This window comes from Poecilia formosa, unplaced genomic scaffold (assembly GCF_000485575.1).
Source record: "Poecilia formosa unplaced genomic scaffold, Poecilia_formosa-5.1.2 Scaffold83, whole genome shotgun sequence".
Lineage (NCBI taxonomy): Eukaryota > Metazoa > Chordata > Actinopteri > Cyprinodontiformes > Poeciliidae > Poecilia > Poecilia formosa.
In genome coordinates this window covers 1,956,646-1,979,204 of record NW_006800022.1, presented here as the reverse complement: position 1 = coordinate 1,979,204, position 22,559 = coordinate 1,956,646, and the positions used below count along the sequence as shown (strand labels likewise).

The window sequence follows — 22,559 nt, the reverse complement described above, 5'->3', positions numbered from 1 at the left end:
AGAGAATTCAGAGAGTTTAATGCTCTCCCTTGTTGAGTTGCCACTGTGGTGCGCAAATAAACCAATAAATAAATGGATGATTAAAAAGAAAAGCCAAAACAAAAGAAACATTTTAGCAGAATTCCAAGAATTTGTGCCTCGCCAAACTGCATGATGAACTTGCGATAGCACTGCTGATAAGGACAACTTCCAGGCTGCTTTCTGAAAGGAGCGACTGCTCGGAGAGAGGCTCACGGTATTAATGGCAGGGACCATTTCAACTGCAGTAGTGCGTGGAAGCATAAAAAAACAGATAAACTCTCTACATTCATTCTGCATGCATGGCTAGACCTCAGTCAATAGCAAGTGCTCAAGCTGTGTCTGCTTTGGTTTCCCATTATCTTTTTGAAAAATGTGAGAATAAATGTGACCTCGGGTTTTAGCAAGCTATCATAATACAGAAGCTGTCCAAAGTTATTATTTACAAGTCGACCTCCATGGAATTGTGCTAAACCAGTTGAGGCACTGAACTGAAAAACGTTTTATATTTATTCCTAGTAAAGACTGTGCCCTAAATTTTCCTCTGCACTGCTTCTTGTTTAGAGGATAAGAACAGACTACACAGCAGATAGAGGTATTACAGAGAAAGCACTTTATAAAGAAAATAATATCACAACCCCACTTTATTTTTTCCCTCTCACTTAGTCAAATTGCATCATTGTGTCGGATACTTGAGAATTTCCTGTGAGCCATCATAACGTCCTCAACCCTTATTTGTGGGTTTAATAATAAAAAAACAAGGAATGAAAGCTCATAACAACAAATTTATCCAAAAAGATAAATCATCAAGTCTCAGTGATGAAACTGGAGTGGCTAAAAGGAAACTTATGTTGTCGCTTCAAAAGGCGACAACATAAGTTGTCGCCTTTTGAAGAAACATCTAATCGATGTAAGAAACATCTAATCGAAACCTCAATTCATGCAGAGTGGTGTGCATCTCCAAAATATAATATATTGACCTACAATTTTCCAATGACAACTTGTCCAGATTGCTGTTTTTTTATTAGTTGTGTGATAACTGCTTTTTTTAAAGTCTGGATGAGTTTACTATTTGAATCAGATCAGACAGAATGACAGGCAAATATGGAGACAGCAGAAAGAGGAGCTTAATTGACATAACGTTTAATCTAAGTTTTTATGGTTGAGTTGGTGGAATTCAATCATTTTCTCTATACGTTTTAACTGGGCATAGCATTGGTACTATATTTGATATTGATGTGCAGACTGACCCTCTATATTTTTATTTTAAAGTTAGTAAATTCACTGCAGGTCCTTTAAAGTGGAATTTAAATGCTACAGCCACAGGAGAGTTTGTTAATCTGTCGACTGTGGCAAACAAGCCATGAACATTGTTAATGTTTTTTTTTGTGTGTGTTAGTAGCAATCGTAAATATATGTGTGATATTTATGCTTTTAATACGCAGATGCAGACTGAAAACTATTAATTCAACCCATAATTTCAGCTAAAAAAAATAAATAAATAAAACCTAATAGGAGTTTTTATGTGCAGTCCACTGAAAATATACTGCACTTCTCCTTAGGCATGATTACACCCAATTACTTTCACCTAATAAATTACAAAATAGTGCTTAGCTTCTGTCATGAGCCCACACTCCCTCGCACTGAACAGATCATGTGTATTAAATCATTTTATCATCACTTTTGTTTTGGGACACTTCACAAATTCGCCAAAGTTTATATGTAGTTGCAGATCATTATTGTTCTAGATAGAAAATATTTTTTAAAAAATCATTTAAGTTTGTCAAACATTTAAAAATCAATTGTCAATCAACATTGATTGGTTTAAACTGACTGACTAACTACAATGGATTATAACAAAATCCATTGTAATCATTGCATCAATACTAGTATCAAGATCTTTGTCCTGCAGACATGACAGAAGCATACTGCACCTAATCACACTTAAACCAACAAGATTAACTTGCATTATTGAGATTGACTGTTGCTTGCTCTGGGGCTATTGGCCTTCATTAGCAGATGACAAAGTGGAAAGTGGGTGGCTATAAAGGTGACTTTTATAGCCACTTCTCTGTAGGGTGTTCATAACCGTGCCTGTTTGAGATGACTGTTCTTGCATGAAACATCATGTAGCTGTAAAGCACTCAAGCATTTTACAGTGTTTTCCATTTAAGTGTGATAGTGGGGAGGGTTTTGACCTTACTGTATGCATATACACTGAAGGCAACACTTCTAACAACATCATGACTTTAAAGGATGCCTTCAAGTTGCTTTGTGACATTGTTGGAGGAAATGGTAACTTTAAAGAGATGATGGAAGTGTTCTGAACTGATATGTTTTATAGGGTTTAATCACATTGTATATGGTATACACTGTCTTCCACAATACTGACGCAAAGGAAAATAAGGGTCAGGGGGTTCTCTCTGTACCTTTACTGTAATTAGACGAAATGTCTTTTTGCAAAGAGGCAGTCAGACACAGGCTGTCACTGGAAGGTTAGCTTTCTTCTTTTGCATCAAAGATCCGAAGCCGTGGGGTCAGTATTATACAAGAACGGTCTAAAAGGCAAGGCTGTGCATCTTTAGTCTCCAGTCTTTGGATAATGTAGTTATGGGTAATGTAGTATCACTAGAGGTGAACTAAGTAAGATAGCAATTGAGTTAATTTTTAAAACAGAGGCTGTAGTTACAATATCATCCATATTTACTGTTAACACTGGAACAGATGCAGGGGAAAAAAAATAAAAACCCTTAAAATAAATGCTGAACATTACTTCATTTGCATGAGAGCAAAACAAACCTGGGTTCATCTCCAAACTTGCTTGTTTCATTTCCAGGTGTTTTACATTTTTTAATAGTTACTCTTAAAGTAGCTATGAGCTTCTGGTCAGTAGCAATAGCATGCTCTCTTCCTCATTTTGAGAATTGGCTAAGAAAAAGGAGTTTTGTGCAGTACCACAGTAAAACGGTCATGAATTAACGTTTGAAAATTCCTAGAAACCAAGTCGCTTTCTACCCATAAGTAGTGCATCATTTTCTGATTGATAACTAAGGGATCAAACTTACAAAAGCTCCTGCTGGGTGCTTAACACTTGGCAGAAAACTGCTCCATCACACAATGAAGGTAATGTCTCAACTCCACCAGCAGAATAACATTATCGAAAAAAAAAAGAAGAAAAAAAAAAGCTAACACACCATGAGCTCCTGCACTTAAACACCAAAAATATACCCATTTTAAGCTACCCGTTATAGATAGCTTGAGTAGAACAACACAGCTGCAGCAATGGCCATCTATGGGCGAGTCATAAAACTGACTTTGGCACTTTCTTACTCTTCTGTTATCTGCTAAAAAAACAAAACAAAAAAAACACCAGTTAAAAGCTTTGTGCAGGTCTAGAAAAAATAAAAATGGACAGCACAGTCAAACTCTAATCAGGCCTTCAGCAATGTGTAAAGATCTGCTCCACAGTGAAACGGTCATGTTCAATAGCTAGGGGAAAACTTAAATTGGTGCATGCATAATTATCTGTCTTATGAGTCTACAGCCGAACCCACAAGGGATTGACAGCTCTTCAGGATGTATCCCAAATCTGTCCCTTTGATTGCTGGGATAAGTGTTAGTCTCAGTACAATTTCTAAGAGAATGAACTATTACAGAAAATAAGTCACTACACAAGTATTCTTAAGATGCTTAAATGGAGAATGGCACCATTGCAACATGTCAGTGGGGCTTTGTTTATTTATGAGCAGGAGAAATTGCAACAGTCTTCTCCAGGGATATTTCATTTGTGCTGGCCTGCTTTTGAATTATTCTGGTGCAACACTCAGAAATTTGTGGAAAGGAAGCTACACATGGGCAGCGATTTCTTCCAAAAATTGTAAAAGCACACCATTTCTTTTTGGTTTTATCAAACCGTCCAACTTAGAAGTCGCAGTCTAACTTACCAACGTCTCCAGAGGAAAGTGTAGCTTCCTGGCTAGTCCATAAAGTGGACCAGCATCTTGTCTTCTCAGAAATAAAATATATCCAGAGACACATGAAATACTGAGTAGATCAGCAGTAAAAAGAAAACAAATAAATAAAAAATACTCGCACCGCATCTGGCTTATTCAACAATGCTGTGTTCAAAGTCACTTTAAGGTCTTTCTTCCCCATTCAGATCTATGTTTTCAGCAAAATGTATAGATACCTAAATGTATTATTGTGATTGGCTAAGTAACCATTTGAGCTGACAATCACTTGGAAGGTAAAGTGGGCTAATGAGTGTCCGTCCATTCGACTGAACAGACGAAGCTTTCAGCTCCTTTGATGGGAGGAATTATAATGACTTTACCATTGTTTTTGAAGCTCTAAATATAAAACCCAAGCATATTATGCATAAAAAAAATAAATAAAAAAAACAACCCCAGTAAGCACCACTGCTTCATTTTGAAATCCTTACATGTACAAGGATTTCTTTGTGATGACAGCTTGGCTAATAATTTATGCCTTGTTGACAGAGTAGAGAGGGTAAGACCGAAAGAAACAGAAAATGGAGCAAATCCAACTTGATTTAGTATGTTTGTTTCACTAGTCTGATTCCCAACCTCCACAACCCTTCATTAATCCTTCCCAAACATTCACCGCCAACACCCCCACCATCCTCTGCTTCCTAGCAGAGTGAGACATACTAACAAGGAAAATAAGCTCACAAATACCTAAATGATTGGATTAAGGGAGAAAGGAGTGCGCCAAAGGTGAAGACAAGAAGCACCTAGGCATTATCCCAACTCCATAAACACTGCGAGCAATCTCCCGTTATGAGTTCCTGTTATGCACAAGAGAATAATAAGGCCGTCTCTTCTCAGCGGCGAGAACAATAATGAGTTTGCAGGGAAACGGTTGCAGAAGTTCAATAGCTGCACCTTCTTTTTTCTAGTGATGAGAGGGACCTCTTTCTTTCTTTCTGTCCGTATTCCTTTTTTTCTATCTGTGGTAAGAAAACTCTTCACTGGGCATCAATCCCCTGAAAATACGATTAAGGTACTGACTCATCGCGTGGCCCATGGGGTGTAGTGACCAAAGCAGTGAGGCTGTTTGTGTGTGCGCAGGATTCAGTGTGTGCATCCATTCTCATTTGTCCATTTGTAACACACAGAAAGGCAGCCAAAAAATAAATAAATAAATAACTGCACATCCACATAGTACTGTAGGAAAGAAGAAAATAGGCAAGTCCTTTTTCGTCTGATTCAGTCGGATGGTTAAAGGCACGACTATCCACACACGGATACATTCGCCCCTACTACTTCTTCACTTCCCACCCTTTTTTCCATAAAAATCTAAATGTAATAGTGGATGCTTTTTGTAGCACAAGGCCACACTATATAAGAGGGACAGAGACAAAGTAGAGGGTAGCAGATGGAAACCGAGGGTCTAAAGGGTGCTTGATGTGTCTTAGAATGTCAAGTTGAATTTCCTGGACTGCAAGGGGAAATGAAAGGCTCCAGTGTGAAGATGATGGCAATTATAGCTCACTTCCCCCCCCCCTCCTCCTCAAACAGTCTACTGTACTTTGGAGGCACTTAAATTTAGAGCTTCAGGAGCGTTTCAGCTGTATGGAAAGAAATATCTCAGAGACATGACAAACCCTGGAGTTCCTCTCTCCTTGATTACCAAGATCAGAATGCTGTGAAACAAAAGCTCTCGTGTCACTGGCAACACTCAGAAAATGACTTGTCACCACAACGCCCCACTCTGTGTACGAAACCACATTATTGGTGACAAGTTGTTTTGTCTCGATTTGGTCTGCTGGTAAGCAGTAAACAATGGGAAAGATTTTACCATGGCAGCCTGACATCTTAAGAAAAAAAGACGAGTTTGCTTTTGGTTCAGTTTGTTTTGACAAGTTTCATAGAAGAGCTGAAAGATTTGGGAAAAAAAGGAAGGAAAAAAAATGATTGTGTGATCTTCAAAACTTTGCGACACATCTGATCGATATTCTTCACTCAAAACAAAAAAGTGGGCTGTCACCACTTCTCAATGACATTTCGGAAGGGAAATGTTGGGCTTTAGTTGCTGTAATTTTTACCAACATGTCTTTGAAAAAAAAAAAAAAAAAAACTAAGAGTTTTGGTGCCTGGAACAGAGAAAACAAAAAAGTGAAAAAAAAAAAAAAATTGAAGTATGACTAAAAGGAGTGTAGGACTTCATAGGTCTACCTGACAAAAGTATCGTCTTTATTAACCCTGACTAGCTTGTGTCTGCTGTAGAAAATAATTCTTTGATGAGTTTGCCAGTCTGTTTCACCGAGACGACGGCTTGGCCAGGGTGTTGCGGCAGCATTAAGGGATTTTCACACTTGATAGTCTGTATGTCTTGGTTGAATTGTGGCGCAAAATTGCAATTTTTCTTACATTTCCATCTGTTGGTACTTCTTGCTCCCTGATCCGTCTCTTGTATTCCTTGGTCTTCATGATGTCATTGATTCACTAATATTCTCCAACAAGCCTCTAAGATCTTAACACAACACCTGTATTTATAGAGAATAAAAGGACCCCTTTTATTAATTAGGGGACATCTAAAGGCAATTCAAGACACTACTGGATTTCAATTATTTTTCCTTCTGAGCAGTTCAGGTAAAGAGAAGTGAATCAATTTTAGTGCACTCAATACTTCAGAATTTTTTAGTTTAGAAAGAGTAAAAAAATATGTGCAATTTTCCTTCGACTTCATAATTATGCACTTTGTTCAATCACATAAAAAATTTATGAATTATTTTTGCAATACTGTGTACGTTTTCATGCCTGAAGGTCTGAGGACATATGGTTCTAAAATTCTCATATGACTACCACAGTCTATGCAATCCAGTCTTCATGTTGGAAGACACGTACCAAGTATGGAACAGCAAAACTTTCTGCTCGTGACTGGGTTAATACATTTTCATTCTCACCAACAGTGTCATTCAGAATAAAATGCATGTACAAATGCAAACAACTGTGCCATATTATTAAACAAATATGCATTTTGCAGTAGATAATATTTTAGCGTTTATATGCCTAACCATGCACGCATGAAATGAGTTAAAAAAAAAATAAAAAAATTAGCATGGAAGCTGACAGAGTTTGAATTTGGGTGCTTGAATTATTCACCAGTCTGCTCAGAGGACCAACCCCGTTCCACCTCTCCCACCTCCCACCCTCATCCTACTTTTTCTAGCCTCTTTGGGAAGAGGGGTGATGCTAGATCAGATCAATCCTCACAGCTCTAAAGAAGTCGAGAAGATCTGGCCTGCTACTGCCTGAACTCATGCAGCTGATCTCATCTTTTTTGTATGTTTTAATTATGAATGACATTTGCGGAGCAGCAGTGCGGCTCAATAGCTGCCAGAGGAGGACAGAGCTTTCTCTTTGCAGGCGAAATCAGTCAATCTTACCATCGATCAATCATCCATGAATCCATGGCATCCATTTCATTGGGAAAAAGTTTGTGAACTTAACACATGGATTGAAGGAACTTTTGGGGGGAAATGAGCAATTTCCATTAGTAACAACATTTCAGGTATGCAAACATTTCCTTCTTGATAATCTGAGCTGGAAAGCTTTACATAAGCACACTTGGCACCACTCCTGGACCATCCAGTCTGCCAGAAGCAGAGCATACAAAGCAAGCAGGCAAAGATAAGACAAAGTGACACGTTATGTAAATACAGATTTAGAAAAGCCAGGCAAAACCTGATGGCATCAATGATGCATATGTGACTCCTTAAGGCAATCAACTCTTTCCTCTGCAGGGAACCAAATCCTCCCCAGATAAGATCTTCATTGGATCATGTCTGCTGAGTGATGGCCGATGTGACCATTCGGACAGAAAGGCAGGAAGCAGGAGGAGGTGGAGATAAAGGGATGTGTGTGAGTGATAGCGTGCTGAGTCAAGCTTCGTTTTTAGTGTGGTATTAAGATTTTATGGATATTATGGCTGTACTGTACAACAATTTTTACAACTCACATCCCAACTGGTGCTGAAGCAGTAAAACGTATCGCCCTGGGAATATTAAAGGCTGGTTATGCTGCATCATTTCATAAAGACAAGAGAAACTTTATCCGGAGTTTAGACCTTGGGACTTTGTGCTTTGACACGGTGGTGTGAATCAGATTCATGGATGCCTCTTGTCCTAATTTGAGTGAGATTCATCTGAGCACAGCGAGACATGGGTTAACAATTTTGTCCAGATTAGGGAGAAATTTAGTATTGGACTGTCTCCAAAAATATTAAATATATTTTTTGTCAGAAGCCTTCAGGCGTTGCACTGAAACTCACAATGTACCTTGTATTCAGGAAAGTATTTTCTTAGAATTTGGCTTAGTTTTGCAAATTCGATATAAAATAATGGTTAAAATTTAATTTAGAAAAATGTCATATTACAAACAAGCTTTACTTAGTGAATTAGCTCTAGAAAATGTATGGAAATGTGCATTCCTCTTCCCGTCGCTAAAAATAAGTCAAATGTTACTGCACTTCACAGGTTATCTCTGTTTTATTTACATGAATCTCTTTCAGCCACAGTTTTTCCCTCCACTTAACTTTCAATCAATATTCTTGTTAAAATGGCCTCCTTATAATAGGTGTCAACCTCTGCAAGATATTGTGGGGGGAAATACAATTTCTATGCTTAAAGTCCCTTTTAACAGAAACATATACTTTATGTCTCACTTTGCTTGTAATTAATATATGTGTAGTACTCAAGTCTTCTTTTGTTGATGACATTCTAACATTCAAGATAAAATGGTGTTATCTTCAGCCGTGAAAAGGAATAAGTACCAACAATTACTGGACAAAAGAAAAAATTTGGAACGGATCAGACTAATTCAGTTATTTAACTGCATCTAATGAAACTATTTTGCTTCCATTTCTGCTCCCACTGCAGGGTGTCAACACCGCCGCCAGTTTTCATCAAAAGTAGGGATATATTTGTTGAGCAAGCACTTAAGAAACCCACCTTTGCCGTAAAACCTCGCTTTACTTTGACGTTGCAGGACACAAGGTTTATTGCTCGAAGATTGCAGCAGATCCCCAAGGGCCTAATTAGAGCTATCAAAGCAAAACTAATGGGTAAGGTATCAAAGAGAGAATGCTTCATCAAGGACATACGACAGTGTGAAGGTCAGCATGCACCGTCACACTGCATCTCATCATCTTCAGTCGCTACCGCAGAATATGGATGACCCCGGAGCATGCTAATGGCTCAGGCTGTTGTGTGGACGTGACAGTGCTTTTTTTTTTTTCTTCCACTTTTTATCTCTCAGAGCTCGGCTATTAATTCTGATTGTGCGATTCACATTCAGACACACAGACTCTCACTAAAAATTCCTGGTCCACCCACCTGCAGCTGTCGACACCCCGATGCATCTAGAGCAGGACAATTAGTAATCCATCACCGATGTTTACAGTCTGGGTGGTGGGGGCTCTGGAGAAGAGGGGGAGGAAGAGAATCTACAATAGGGGGTTTGCGAAAAAGAACGAGACAAAAACAAAGCAAATGGAATGGCGGGGAAGTAGTAAACAAGGGTAAGAGGACGGCCAGGATAAACAAGTGGTTTGTTTTTTTTGTTGTTTTTTTTTTTTTTTTATTATTCTGACTTGTAACTTCTTCAGTGTGTGTTTGCGTCTGGGAGGATGTGCAAGGCCCAGAGAAGATTACAAGTCATTTTTGCTTTAGCATGCTGAATGGGTGCAGAGCACAGCCCTGCATGCATATTAACAGTGTGTCATGTGCAAGCCTGCCCGTCTAGGAAAACTGTGTGGGACATGGAGGGATGTGTTGCAGGGAGAAGGAGAGGAGCAATAATAAAAAAAAGAGAAAGATGAGCAGAAAAGCAAGAAAGAGAAAGCCACTAGATGGCACTGTTGGGTGGCGAATTCACACGTTCGGTTGCATTTTCTCTCTCTCTTCCCTTTTCTAGGTCTCTGTTTCTGTCTCATGTTGTCTCTTTCTCCCCATCCTCTATTTCCCTCCATCCGTCTTTTTTACCTCCTCCACTTCTCCACTTTTCCCTCTCGCTCTTTCAGCACATGGCATCCATGATGGAGCCGGTTATACAGCTGGGAATCTAACACACAGAACTGTAGTGTTTCCTGAATCGAAGCTAGGCGCTTGAGGAGCCCAGAAAGCTCACCCAAGAACACCGTCTGTCTGTTTAATTGACTGGCATCAATGTACGAACACTCACACGCGTGGACAGACTCATGTTCACCGATACTACTTATATGCAACACATAAAATACAATTACAGCAACAACAAGTTGGTAATAAAATGGAAGCCTGCATTGTTTCTTGGTGAGGGAGTGAAAGACAGAACTGGATGAATGCATAAACACCACTAATCAGAGAGCAAGTTCAATTTCCTCCAGGATGAGACAGGTGAAAATGGGAGCAGGAGTGGACATGCTGCCAATGTGGTAAAAGTCAATGGTACGAGTGAAGATTAGGTGAAAATAAGGACACAACGGATAGTTCAGTCTGAAACTGAGACCATCGTTTGGTATTCAGTATTTTTCAAAAGAAATCACGAGGACTGTGTGGTTTATGCAAGTACCCAGTCTGAATGACTGTTGAGAAAATGTTTTGCTACAATTAGAATTGCAAGTCTGTGGGATATGTTTCTACTAGTTTTGTGCATCTTGTAAAAACACTCAAGCGTAGTCAAAATAATTTGAGAGCATTCATGCATATTGAACAAAGTTTTACCAAAGATCAAGTCAGGAAATTTACTGAGACGCTCCAGCACATGGATATGCTGTCTTCCACACTAATGCTAGGGATTTGTTGTCGTATTGGGAAGCTTCTAGCATGTTTTTGAAGGACTGTCCTGTATTTAGCTCCAGACATCTTCCCATCATTTTTAGCCACCCTCTAAGTTTCTCCTGGAGTAAATACATAAGTATACATAGTCCTTGCCATTTAATTAGTTCAGTCCATGTCCATTTTTTTTATTCATTCAATAACTGCAATATGAATTGTTATGGATATGTAGAGCATATAATTATAATGGTGCTTTCAAATCCAACTCAACAACTGCAGTTGAAAGCCGCTGGGGTTTCTGCCATTGTTTTACAGTCCTATTGTTGCTGCTTCTACAAAACCAACATTACACATATCCATTATTCACCTTAAGGATTTACTTCCCTTAAAATGAGATTTTACTTTGTTTTTTTTTTGTTGTTTTTTTAGACCCCACTGCCAGAACGCCCCTTTGGATATCCCCCATTTACAACCACATTTATTTCTGGCCTTGGATCTATTCTGGGACTCGATCATTTTGATGGAGGATAAGGGCTGGGCAGAACCCCTGGACAACAGAGCAGAGGAGTCCTTTGCCAAACTATACGTCTAGACATCTAATTCAAATATGACGGAGTGAGTGATGGCTTTGCCCATGGATGAGATTGAGTGCAGGCAGGGTTTTCCCCCCCCTCCACCCCCCATCTTCTTGGTTTGCTGAGAGCTCAAATAGAGGAATAAGCTCTGTGACAGATTTAGATAGTCAGAAGAGATACTGACAGCCAGGGCTGAGATTTGTAGCTCAATATGTCATTTTCTGTTGATTTGAATTTTTGTTCTAGAAACTGCAATGACTGTTGAATTAGTTGTTCTTGTACATTTTCAGCTGTTCCCATCTCAACAGAGAAAGAAATGCACAGATGGTTTACAATCTGCAGCAGATTTATTACCAGGCCACTCACAATTACACTACCTTTATTCGAGGAAGAACAACCTGTTTTTTGTTTCATCTCGGTGTAAATGCAAATATAACCAAGATGTAAATTGGGTGTAATGTCCAAAAATCTTAGGAGGAAAAAAATACAACAAAACAGTTTAGATTATCTGTGATGCAGCTGTGTCTGCTGGGAGTTTCAGAATAATTTGGCATCAATAGAGGATGATTTGTTAATGTACCTGCTGCAACTTCATATGTTGGTCAATAAAATAAAAGATTAACTCAGAATATTGTCCCGTATTTTACATTTCCTGATCAACGTACTGCAATGCAGACATGAACATGCCCTTTTGCCTCTGGACAAAAAGAGCCCTTCTGAAATATTTGAGTTTTTTTTTTTTGTTTTTTTTACAGTGTAGTGTGCAACACACTACACTGTAAAAAGATGTAAAATGATAGCAAAATGAGAAAGGGGTATGATACTTTTCAAGGAAGTGCATATCTGCTTCATCTTACATATACCAAGAAAGTTAACCCATTAGATATATTAAATCAGATTCAGCCTCCCCATGACAAAAGATGTATTGTTTTATTTGTCAAACGGTCATTTTTTTTAACTCAAGCCTCTCTGAGTTACTTGGTGGTGAAGAGCCCGATATTTTCTGCACATAAATCTTGAATATTTCTGCATTTTCTTAGCTACAGAAATGAAAATTTTAAAAATTGCGATTGACAGGTTGAACAGCTAAGAAAAAAAATTCCAAAAATCATCCTGCTCTCCATGGCTACTGCTTGTTATTCATTGACACGCACACTGTACATAGACATACACAGCACTTGCATGAATCAACATAGTTGTATTGAAAATGACTACTTTCTGAAAGTTTTCTTCTCAATACTGTCTCCTTGAATATTCTTGATTCGTTACTCATTTGACCCACTCTCGCCCTTCCATTCCTCCACAACAGCCTTAATACTCTCTCCACAGAGTTGTAAGTAGCCTTCCGTGGTCACCCTGGGTCAGCCTGGATTGTTGATTTAATCCTTGTCTGATGTTGTCTCAAGCTCACGGCCTGACTCAAATGACTGTAGCACCGACTGACTGGACCTCTCCGTTCGGCTGCCTGATAACGCCTCTCCTTAGAGCCCGCCAGTTCGATTTGATCGGGAAAGCTGATGAGAGGCAGACACAGCCAGGTATTGCTGTTTACCTAAGATGCTTTAAGAAGCAGCTAAGGTTGAGTGCGACGGACTTATCGGAAGCAAGGTTCACCGTGAATTGCTGAAACTGTGTCTAAAGTGCGATATGGTGGGGGGAAAAAAAACAAAAGCAAAGCTATTATTGCTCTGTCAACTTCGTTTTACACCCAAAATGCCATATTTGCTTCTAAAACAGAAACTATAAATGAATTTGAACTGCAGCTGCTGTAGATATTTTGCCTTCAGCTTCATCGCCATGTAAATGAGGCATAAGTAAGGATTCCTACATATTTCCATAGAAAATTCTGTATTATTCCAGGCTCAAAACTCCAGTGTTCTCAGTCCTTCTGAGCTTAATTATATACATGTCTGCTACAGAAGTAGACATTTATATATGAAAACTGAGAAACCAAAACAAAAAGATGAATGACTGACAGAGAAAGGATGACAACAGAACCAAGTTCATGAATGACGGAAAGATAAAAAACAACTTGTGGACAGCTATAGAGAGGTTAAAGAACTGATGGACAAAAAGATGTAAGGGCAAATAGATGAACGAGAAAAAAAACTATAAGGACAACTTGATGGAAATCGCAGCAAATGAACAAAGGATAATTGGATGGGTGTTTGAAAAGTTGAACAGAAAATGGACATATTCATAGTTAAAATGACAGAATTTTTATGAACAACTTACAAAAGGTTGGATAAAAGGGAGACAACGGGATAAAAAAACTAAAATATGTTAACACATTTTTCCAACATTTTATCCTCACCAATTTCCTCTTTTATTATTCTTTTCCCTTCCCAACACTGAAAACACCAAGTAAAATCCCAGACTTTTCCACTCTGCTCAACATGAATTTTTGACTGTACTCTTTTATGCTAAACTATTCATCACTGGTTGCTGCCCAGTGGAAGACAAGCCCACTGCTGGAGGGCATTGAGCAGTTCCACAACAGAGGTGGATTAGATACCAGTCCCAATGGCGTCTCACTAGTGGCCGTTACGGGGTGGGCAAAAAATTATTAATTCATTTCACCCATCCAGATTTCAACAATCTTTGGCAGATCAGAGTTGGCAGCTGCTTGGTCACAGATGGACTTCTGTTTGCAAAAATGATCATTGTTATCCGATGCCCTCTCCAAATTGGTACAGTTTAATGTAACTGAATGAGTGAAAGCTCAAACTCACTGTCCTGCTTAAGAATTTGCACTTTTAGTTTTATATACACGTGAGTGTGTGTGAGAGAGAGTTGTATTGTAAGCGAGTGTGTACTGCTTCATTTTGGTAATGGAAATTCTGGGAAGCCTTTAGTAGTTGCCACTGGTAATGGAATGAGAACGTATGTATAATTTAAGGCTCCACTTCAGGCTCCCAAAAGGCACACACGGTCATATCCTAGCAAGCACACATATCCACACGGAGCTTAATCACTTTCAGTGTTTCCTCATCTGAGTGAGTGAAAGCAGCACTAATACAGCACTATAGTTTCAGCTCTCCTGGAGCCTCTACATCTTCTGTACTTATCTAGGCCAACTGGCAGAATAAGCAACGACTGCACAGAAATACTGTGAGCTTAGAAATATTGATATAAAGGAGCATTTATGATTTAACAGCAAAAAAATTAGCCATAGTATTATGACCATTTAATTTCAAAGTAGATCATGACATTGATATATCTGCATACTTCCCCAAACACTTCAACAAACTTTGGACTCAACTACCTGAAAACCTAAGATGTGTACAAACTGCTGGCTTCTTTATATCAGAGCACAAACTTTACTGGCACCCACAGTTTACATCATCTGGTTTGTCAGCAATACAGTTTCTTAAACAATCCTGTTGCTCTGATTTTAATTGATCAATATTTGGAAGCATGGCCAACACGGTCAGACTGAAAGGTTCTTTCATTTCCTCCGCTGCGTTACCGAAGTACAACCATAGGCAGACTACAACTGAATATTGGCACAGAAAATTGACATTGTTCACAACTTCTTCTGTTTGCTGATTGGCCAGGATGAAATGCATTCTGAGAAATAGAGCTCAATGGATAAAACCCAGTGGTTAGCATATCATGTAGGTTCTGTGTTGCCCCTTTTCCACCAGCTCAGCTCAACTTCAGAGTGAACGCATTTCCACGACCAGCTCGGTTTGTAGCAGGGTGATGCCTCCTGGTGGTGGGGTGGTATAGCGCCCTGTCTACAGGCGCCAAATGCTGTTACTATACGACCTAATGCGAGTTGTTGTTTTTCTGAGACAAAAGAAGAAGAGAAAGCTGAGCTATTGTTTTATATTGGATAGAATGATGTTGTACAGAGTAGAAATTAAACATGGCAATGTATTCACTTTTGGATAACATTGTAGATTACCAATAAAGGTAAGTGTCAATGAAATGAGTTACTAATGTAATTCCATCCACAGAAGGAATTGTTTAAGACAGACAGGTTACTTTATATACAAACACTTTTTTTACCATCTTTACATACACAATTATAAATAACTGGAATAGTTGTGTAAATTAAAGACAAAACATAATTACTTTTAAGTTTTAGACCTATGCAGACAGACAGCCGTGGATAAAATACCACTCTTGTTTCTGCAGGTTTATTGTTCATTTTTAAGTCTTGTACAATTAATAGTTCATATCCATTTAATTAGAGAACTGAAATATAGCCATTTTACAACAACAGAATATCATACAACATGTTTTATTATCTCACAACAGTGGAAACTCTGGTGCAACAGCAAAATGAGAAACAATCGAAGCACGTAGATTCACGCAAAGATAAAACATAAAAAACAAATTAAGGCAACATGCTGTACAATATTGACAGTTATTTATAACAGGAATGTGCAATCTTCAGAAAATGCGCATGTTGTGTTTGAGCAATACAATACAGCAGACTTTGTGTTTCAAATGTCTTCCATGATTGTGTGTAGGCAACCTTAAATTTAGTAAAAAAAACAGACAGATATATCTGCAAACTGCTCACCTGGCAGCGGCGTTAGCTGCATCTGAGTCGGGGTTCACCGTGGGGCTCCGTCGGCTCCAAAGTGGCTAACGAGGCTTTCCATTCTCTCAGCTACGTTGACAAAAACAACTCACCCCTCACTGCTCCATTGAGCTGCCAGTGAATATTGAAATCTGATGCAAAGAAAAGCCGGCATCTTTGTTCTCCGCTTACTTGTAGCTTCCATCACTTGCATGTTGCAGCGAGTTTGAAACGTTGCGCCTTTGTTTTTCCTTGTCTTTTTGTTCTTACGTTTGACCACACCTAATCAGTGAACAGGTGTGAAGCTTGCATCACCCACGAAAGCAGAGCTGGCCCGGCTGGCTCTACTCTGAAGCAGGGAAATAAAAAGCAGGGCCAGCCTCAAAAGAAGCCGGTGGAAATGCTCGCAAAGCTAGTTGAGTAGAGCTATACCGGTGGAAAAGGGGCATTTGTATTATGCTTATCTCTCCAAGGATTAGAGGAGCTCCTATTTGCATGCAGTACAGTTTAGAACGTGAAAAGTCTCACTCCAGAGTGCAAATCAAATCAGAATTAGTCTGTTAACATGGATTCAGTTTCATGTACTCAAATTCAGCCTAAGGATTCAGTTTCCACAGATTCTAAATATATGGATCTCTCTGCATTCAGCACGTAACTAATTCAATCAAACTTTGTACTTATGATTTAATCACTGAACCACTTCTGATCCATCAGCATTTAACGGAAGATCAATCAGAGGTAGAGCTGCCAAGTGGCTTACCTTGGGTTCGGTGGGTGGTGTATTCAGTAGAATCAACTGTGCCTTCTCCCCATGAACCCCACCGCTGTGTCTTTACTGCAGGAAGAGTGACTTTTGGTCTCCCTGGAGTTCACTGGGAGCTGCTGGTTCTGGCCCAGATCGTTGGATGTCTTGCTGGTTCTTCACTTTTGGAAAAAGTTTGACACAAAGAAAAAATGCTGTTCAAGTTGCCAAGTGACAATGGACATGTGCGTCAATGTTGCAAAAAATTGAAATCTTTCACAATTCCGCACACAAATGAGGAAAAAACATGTATTGCTACGAGGAAGATCAGCTGCGACCATTAAGTGGTTAGGCAAGTCTTGATGGGTTGAGTCAAAACACATTTCATCTTCTGGGAAGAGGACACTATTGTGGAAGAAAACATAAAGAGGACTGATTAGCCAATCAGATACAGATTTGGAGTAATGTAAACGAGCTATGTTACATTTTCCAAACCAGATTAATGAAACTGCATAGAGAGAGAAGTAGATGTGTGCAATACTGCATATTTTTGTATGCATCAAAGTAGGAAGGCCACAATGACTTTATAGTAACATAACCAGTGTTTGTATGACTTATGTAAACAGAATTTAAAGTTTGACTGAATGTGCTTTTCTTCCAAGTAAGCGTATATATTTTAAAGGGGCATTGACAAAAACAGTTATGGTGTATGAAAAGTCAAATTTGATGTTTGTGTGCTGCATACGTCACATGCTGAGTTTGTGTTGGAGTTCAAATCAGTAAAATATTGCAAAAGAAAAACTTTTTAGTGTATGGAACAAGAGAATGCTTTGCCGTAGCCTTAAGCATTTGCATAATTTCCCATTGAAAACATCAAGGAAGACGTATGTCAGTACAAAGTATACTGTCAGCACCATTTGTACACAAAAAGCTCTCCATATTGTTGCTCCATTTTGCCCTTTAATTGGTATTTGCCCGACGACATTTCAAAACACATTTGACTGTCATATCATTAACATCCACTCGGTTTCCTTCTGTTTGTGTATGCAATTTGCATTTGATTTCTACCAGTCAAGCTATAATTTACACAGGGCCACGTCCGGTGTGAGCGTGTGTGGCAGAACGCCAAGCGATGAGTCAGGACATTATAATGACTGGGCGGCATTGTGAGGGAAAAAATGGTTTTTGTACCTTCATCCTTGTCAAAACAGCTCCATTGTGTCTTTCCTCTGAAGATGAAAGTTGGCAGACTAAGAAAAGAAGCCATACAGCAGCTTTGTGTCCTTTTCTGTCCATTCTTCACCTGTTTTTTGTGTATTAGCTGCCCTAACAATGGAGGTGAAAAAGCAATCATTACAGCCATCTGAAATGGAGGGAGTGGAGCCTTCATCTCTGGCATGTTTGTTTCCAGAGTTATGAAGTAGTGTTTCATTCCAAGGGGAAAAACTATTAAAGTTAAATATGGTCCCCTTTAGAAAAAAATGTCTCTTAAACTATTTACCAAAAATAATTGCCATACAATTTTGGTTCAACTTTACATGGCAAAATCCACTAAATAGATTTTCTGACAACATGAAGTTGAATCTCCAAGTACAATTTTCAGCGTTCCATTTTTGCCTATAATATCCTACGTACCCTAAATTTAAGTGCACTTAGGATACTGTCTGACCCCCACAAAATTTGAATAAAGGGACTCAAAACTTATATTGAAAGTTTTGGAGTGGCCTAATCAAAGTCCAGATTTAAAATTAAAACTTATAAAGGAGAGTGGACCACTTGATAACATCAAGTGAGGCACAACAAAATATGTTTTAGGGGTGATTGTTTTTTTTAAATGGTAGGAAAAAGTCAAACCACAAAAGTCTACTGGGAGAATACAAACTATTTTACAGCATTGCAGAGAAAACAGTGGTGTGAGGGGATAAACACAGAACAAGTAGAGGGGAAAATATAGATGCAAGACTCTACAAGAGCAATGGATGAATGAAGGATGACTTGAGACTGCAAGGAAGTTTGGGTCATTCTTCCACTTCTGTGGTAAGCATGTCATTTCCTTCTGGCTTGTGCTGCTGATGGCAACAGACCACCCTCATTCTACCCCTCCCCAAAAGCCTACAGCCACATCTACCAGCCTTGTGCATTTATCCAAACAGACAAATGCTCTCCTCCTTCTATTAATCTCTCTTTCTTCCCATGTTAGTGCAGGGGTACCCCTCGAGACTGATTACTGTGGTCTGCACATGCAAACACGTCATTTTCTGAATGTGTGGAAGCACAATACGCCGCCCCACACTCTCCTACTTTTCTTATTTGTTTCCCTCCCTCGCTTTGTGGCAGACATTTGCTGTAATAAAGTAAATGAGGTTGGGAAATGGCAAGACTCGAGGTGATATTTAAGCGAGCCACTCCCCAGAAACAAGAGAGTAGAGGGAGTGTCTGAATCAGATGTGCACGGGATTGTGTTTTATGGGAATTATCATTGTGGGCTGGGAGCTTATTACAGACCGTGTAGGCTATCCTTAAAAACTTCAACTGCATGTAAAAGGAAAATAAAAGAACAGCAAAACAGATGCGCAAAAACAGCAGCATATCGCCTTAAAATGTATGTAACCAATTCTGCTTGCAAGAGGATCGGGTGCATTTATCAGGGGCAAACGGAAAAACTACAGGCATGTAACATCAGAAATCGACTGATCACATGGATAGAAGAAAAATATATGGAAAAAAAATCAGATCCATAGCATATGTTAATAAAATGTTATTGTCATCCAGTGGTCAAACAGAGCACTGGATCAAAACCTATGAATAGGAAAAAGTATATCAATATAACCTAGTCTACCCTAAGCTATACAGATACATTTGTGACAAAAAGATTGTATTAAATTTAAAAAGTTGAACCTACAGAATAAATGCAGATAGAAAATTACCTCTTTAAATGTGTTTCAAGTGGTAATTTGGATTATTATGCTTTACAACAAATCAAAATAAAAACATATGCTTCCCTAAAACATATTATACTTGAATATAACAGAAAAAACTTTGTAAGTTTAGTGAAGTTATGCCTTACACAATTTTGGGTAAAAATGCTGGTTTGGAAGTTGTCAAGTCACTGAAGCCCTCCACAAGGAAGATAAACTACAAAAAGGTCAACGCCATACAAGCTGGCTGCTCGCAGTGTGGAACCCAAAGACATAAATGGAAGGAGTGGAAGAACTGAGTGACAGAAATAAAGTTTAGGAGAAAACGGTATACTGCAGAAAGACTGAAGAATTGAGAGGTTTGGCCTGAGAGTTTGGGAAGAGTTACAACACAGTGTCAAGAGCCATCACACACACATATCCAGGACATGAGCCACAACCGTTTGACTTCTTGTGTTGAGCCACTCCAGCATCAAAAATATCAGAATCTCCTTACTTAGGCAAAAGGGAAAAAATGGATGGATTGTGAGAAAGAAATGTTTTGACTGGACCATTTACCAACTGAAGGAAGAGTGGAGAGGCACAGAATCCAAGTTGCTTGTGGTCCAGTCTGATGTTTACATGATCTAATATGCTTCTAATAAGCAAATTTGACTTCCTGCACACATCATAGCAACAGGCTAATCATCTCAATAACATGCTGCGTTGATGCAGTAACTTTTTCAAAATGAGCCCCAACCTACTATTGTACTTTGCTTCATAATCTTCTTAAAGATAAAGTTTTACGTTTTTTCTTCCACTCAACTTTCTACAAATATGATTGAATACATACTTATTTTATTTGACTGCCAATAGAATAGCCATAATATTTCTGTAATAAATGTCATTGTGATTCATTAGCACTCTGTTTTTATATATATCATTTATGCGTAAGAAATGAATATATGCATATATGATTTTCAGTTTTAGCAGCCATAAGAAAATAAATCTACACAAGCGAACCAATACGTATAGAATCATTTTTAAAATTGTGTTATTAATAGTATAATTTTAGTCCAATTTAAAATCATCTACAACTCAATGTATATATTTTTTAAAATTGCTGAATTAAATCAATTAATTCAGGTATCCCAACATTAGGAAAATTGTCCATTTAAACTGATGCAATATTTTTTTAAAACAGCTGCTGTCCTTGTCTCTGTCCTTGCACTCGCTGCTAGCCATGAACTACCGCTATTCTAGCCGTTGTTTTATTTCAGCAGGCAGTTAAACAGGGAGACATAAACCAAAGCCACAGCCATCAGAATCTCCCGACTGAAAGGTCATCACCACCCTGCATTCAAACTAAGCTCCAGTTTATCAATTTGTGATACTTTTAGCTTACAGGGCCAGAGAGTGAAAAATGGGTACTCTTTATTTAAACAAAAGAAATCACTTTCACATAATTTTGTTCTCGACCCAAGTCTACTGTGCAGCATGTTTTAGGTATATTCCTGCTGCCACGCACCAGACTTTTTCTAAGACTGATTTACAGGCTTTTGCAGCACTTAATGGCTATGGGACAAAATACAACCATTTAAATCAGATATGCTGGAGTAGAGACACTTGCAAAACATATAAATTGGGCCTTAGAGTAACAGTTTGATATATCAGTAAATCCTGCTTTGCTGTAACTCCAAATCATTAAAGTTTGTAAATTACATGCAGGAACATTACCCAATCACAAACAATGGACATTGTTTTTATGTTATTTGGATAAAACAATTTTATGTTATGTTACGTTTACTTACAAAGTTTTTTTTTCAGTGTACCCATCATATTAAACTCTCGTTTTCTTCAAATTCTCTTCTTCATATTTCAGATATTCCAATAAAACATGTTCTATGGTTTCATCCATTCCACAAAGATCACATTTCCCTGTATTACGCTTTTGTATTTTAAAACATGCATAATTAAGTTCCATATGTCCAATATTCTTATAAATTTTTCCTTCTTCCCATTTCTTCTCCCAGTTCTTATTTCACCTACTACTTTTTGGATTTTATAAAACCCATTTTCCTTTTCTTAAACTTTTTTTAACCATTCTTTCATCAGGTTTTGTTTAATGACATTCTTTCCTTCAGATTTACTTGTTTTTGCTATGAACCTTATGGGCTTTTTTTTCACCGTCTTTATTTGTGTCATCTACAACTGATGACACAGTCATAAATGACACAACTGTCATCTACAGCAGTTGTGTTACTTCAATATGTGCCGATACCCACACAAATATTACTGTTAAACCCATGTTTTGTATTAAAGTATACATTCCCAACAAAATATCAGGCCTACTATCTGCATGTTTGTTTTAAAGTCAATGATACACAACTTGAACCTAAACAAATAGTTTTTAATGGTTTCACTACTTAATTCTTGTATTATGTCGACTTTATAATTCTAATATTATGACTTTATTCTCGTAATATTACTCTACTTAGGTTTTTCGTTGGCATAGCCCAACACTCTATCATACGTTTCTCACTTCTTTAAAAATATCTTATTGCATTTTCTTCACATTAAAAGTCATAAATTTTACCTCTCTTCCATACAGTGAAATCATCTCCAAAAAGCGAACATCCCATTTCGTAACCAATGTCTTTAAATGTAATATATATCCATGTTCATTCTTTTCAGTTCTCTACGGTCTGTTAGCACAGACACAACTGCACAGGTGGAGCTCATCAACCCAATCACGGCACTACGCCTTTCCAGATGGTGCATTCACTGCTTCAGGACATTTGAGTACCAAAACAACACAGATACACCACGCACAGTTTCCTCAACAAAACCAGTCCAGCTGCAGCATGTCACTATTATAAATAAAAATTATTTATTTATTTATTTTACATATTTGTCAAAACTGTCACTATGTCGTGGCAGTGCATGTGAGACAGATAACCTGTGAAGAGCTACCCCACCGCATCGTTGCTGGTCGAAAACGACCAAAGCCAGGAGG

At 38.4% G+C, this 22,559-nt stretch overlaps 1 long non-coding RNA gene across 1 annotated transcript in view; it reads right to left on the bottom strand.

Annotated features, from left to right (window-relative positions):
• Window positions 1–22,274, bottom strand: part of LOC107836779 (uncharacterized) — a 150,807-nt gene extending 128,533 nt beyond the window's left edge. The window contains exons 1-2 of the long non-coding RNA XR_001662735.1: window positions 22,140–22,274; window positions 16,665–16,828 (exon numbers count right to left, since the gene is read on the bottom strand). This is a non-coding gene — a long non-coding RNA (uncharacterized LOC107836779). The remainder of the gene's footprint in view (window positions 1–16,664; window positions 16,829–22,139) is intronic.
• Window positions 22,275–22,559: the final 285 nt, after the last annotated feature.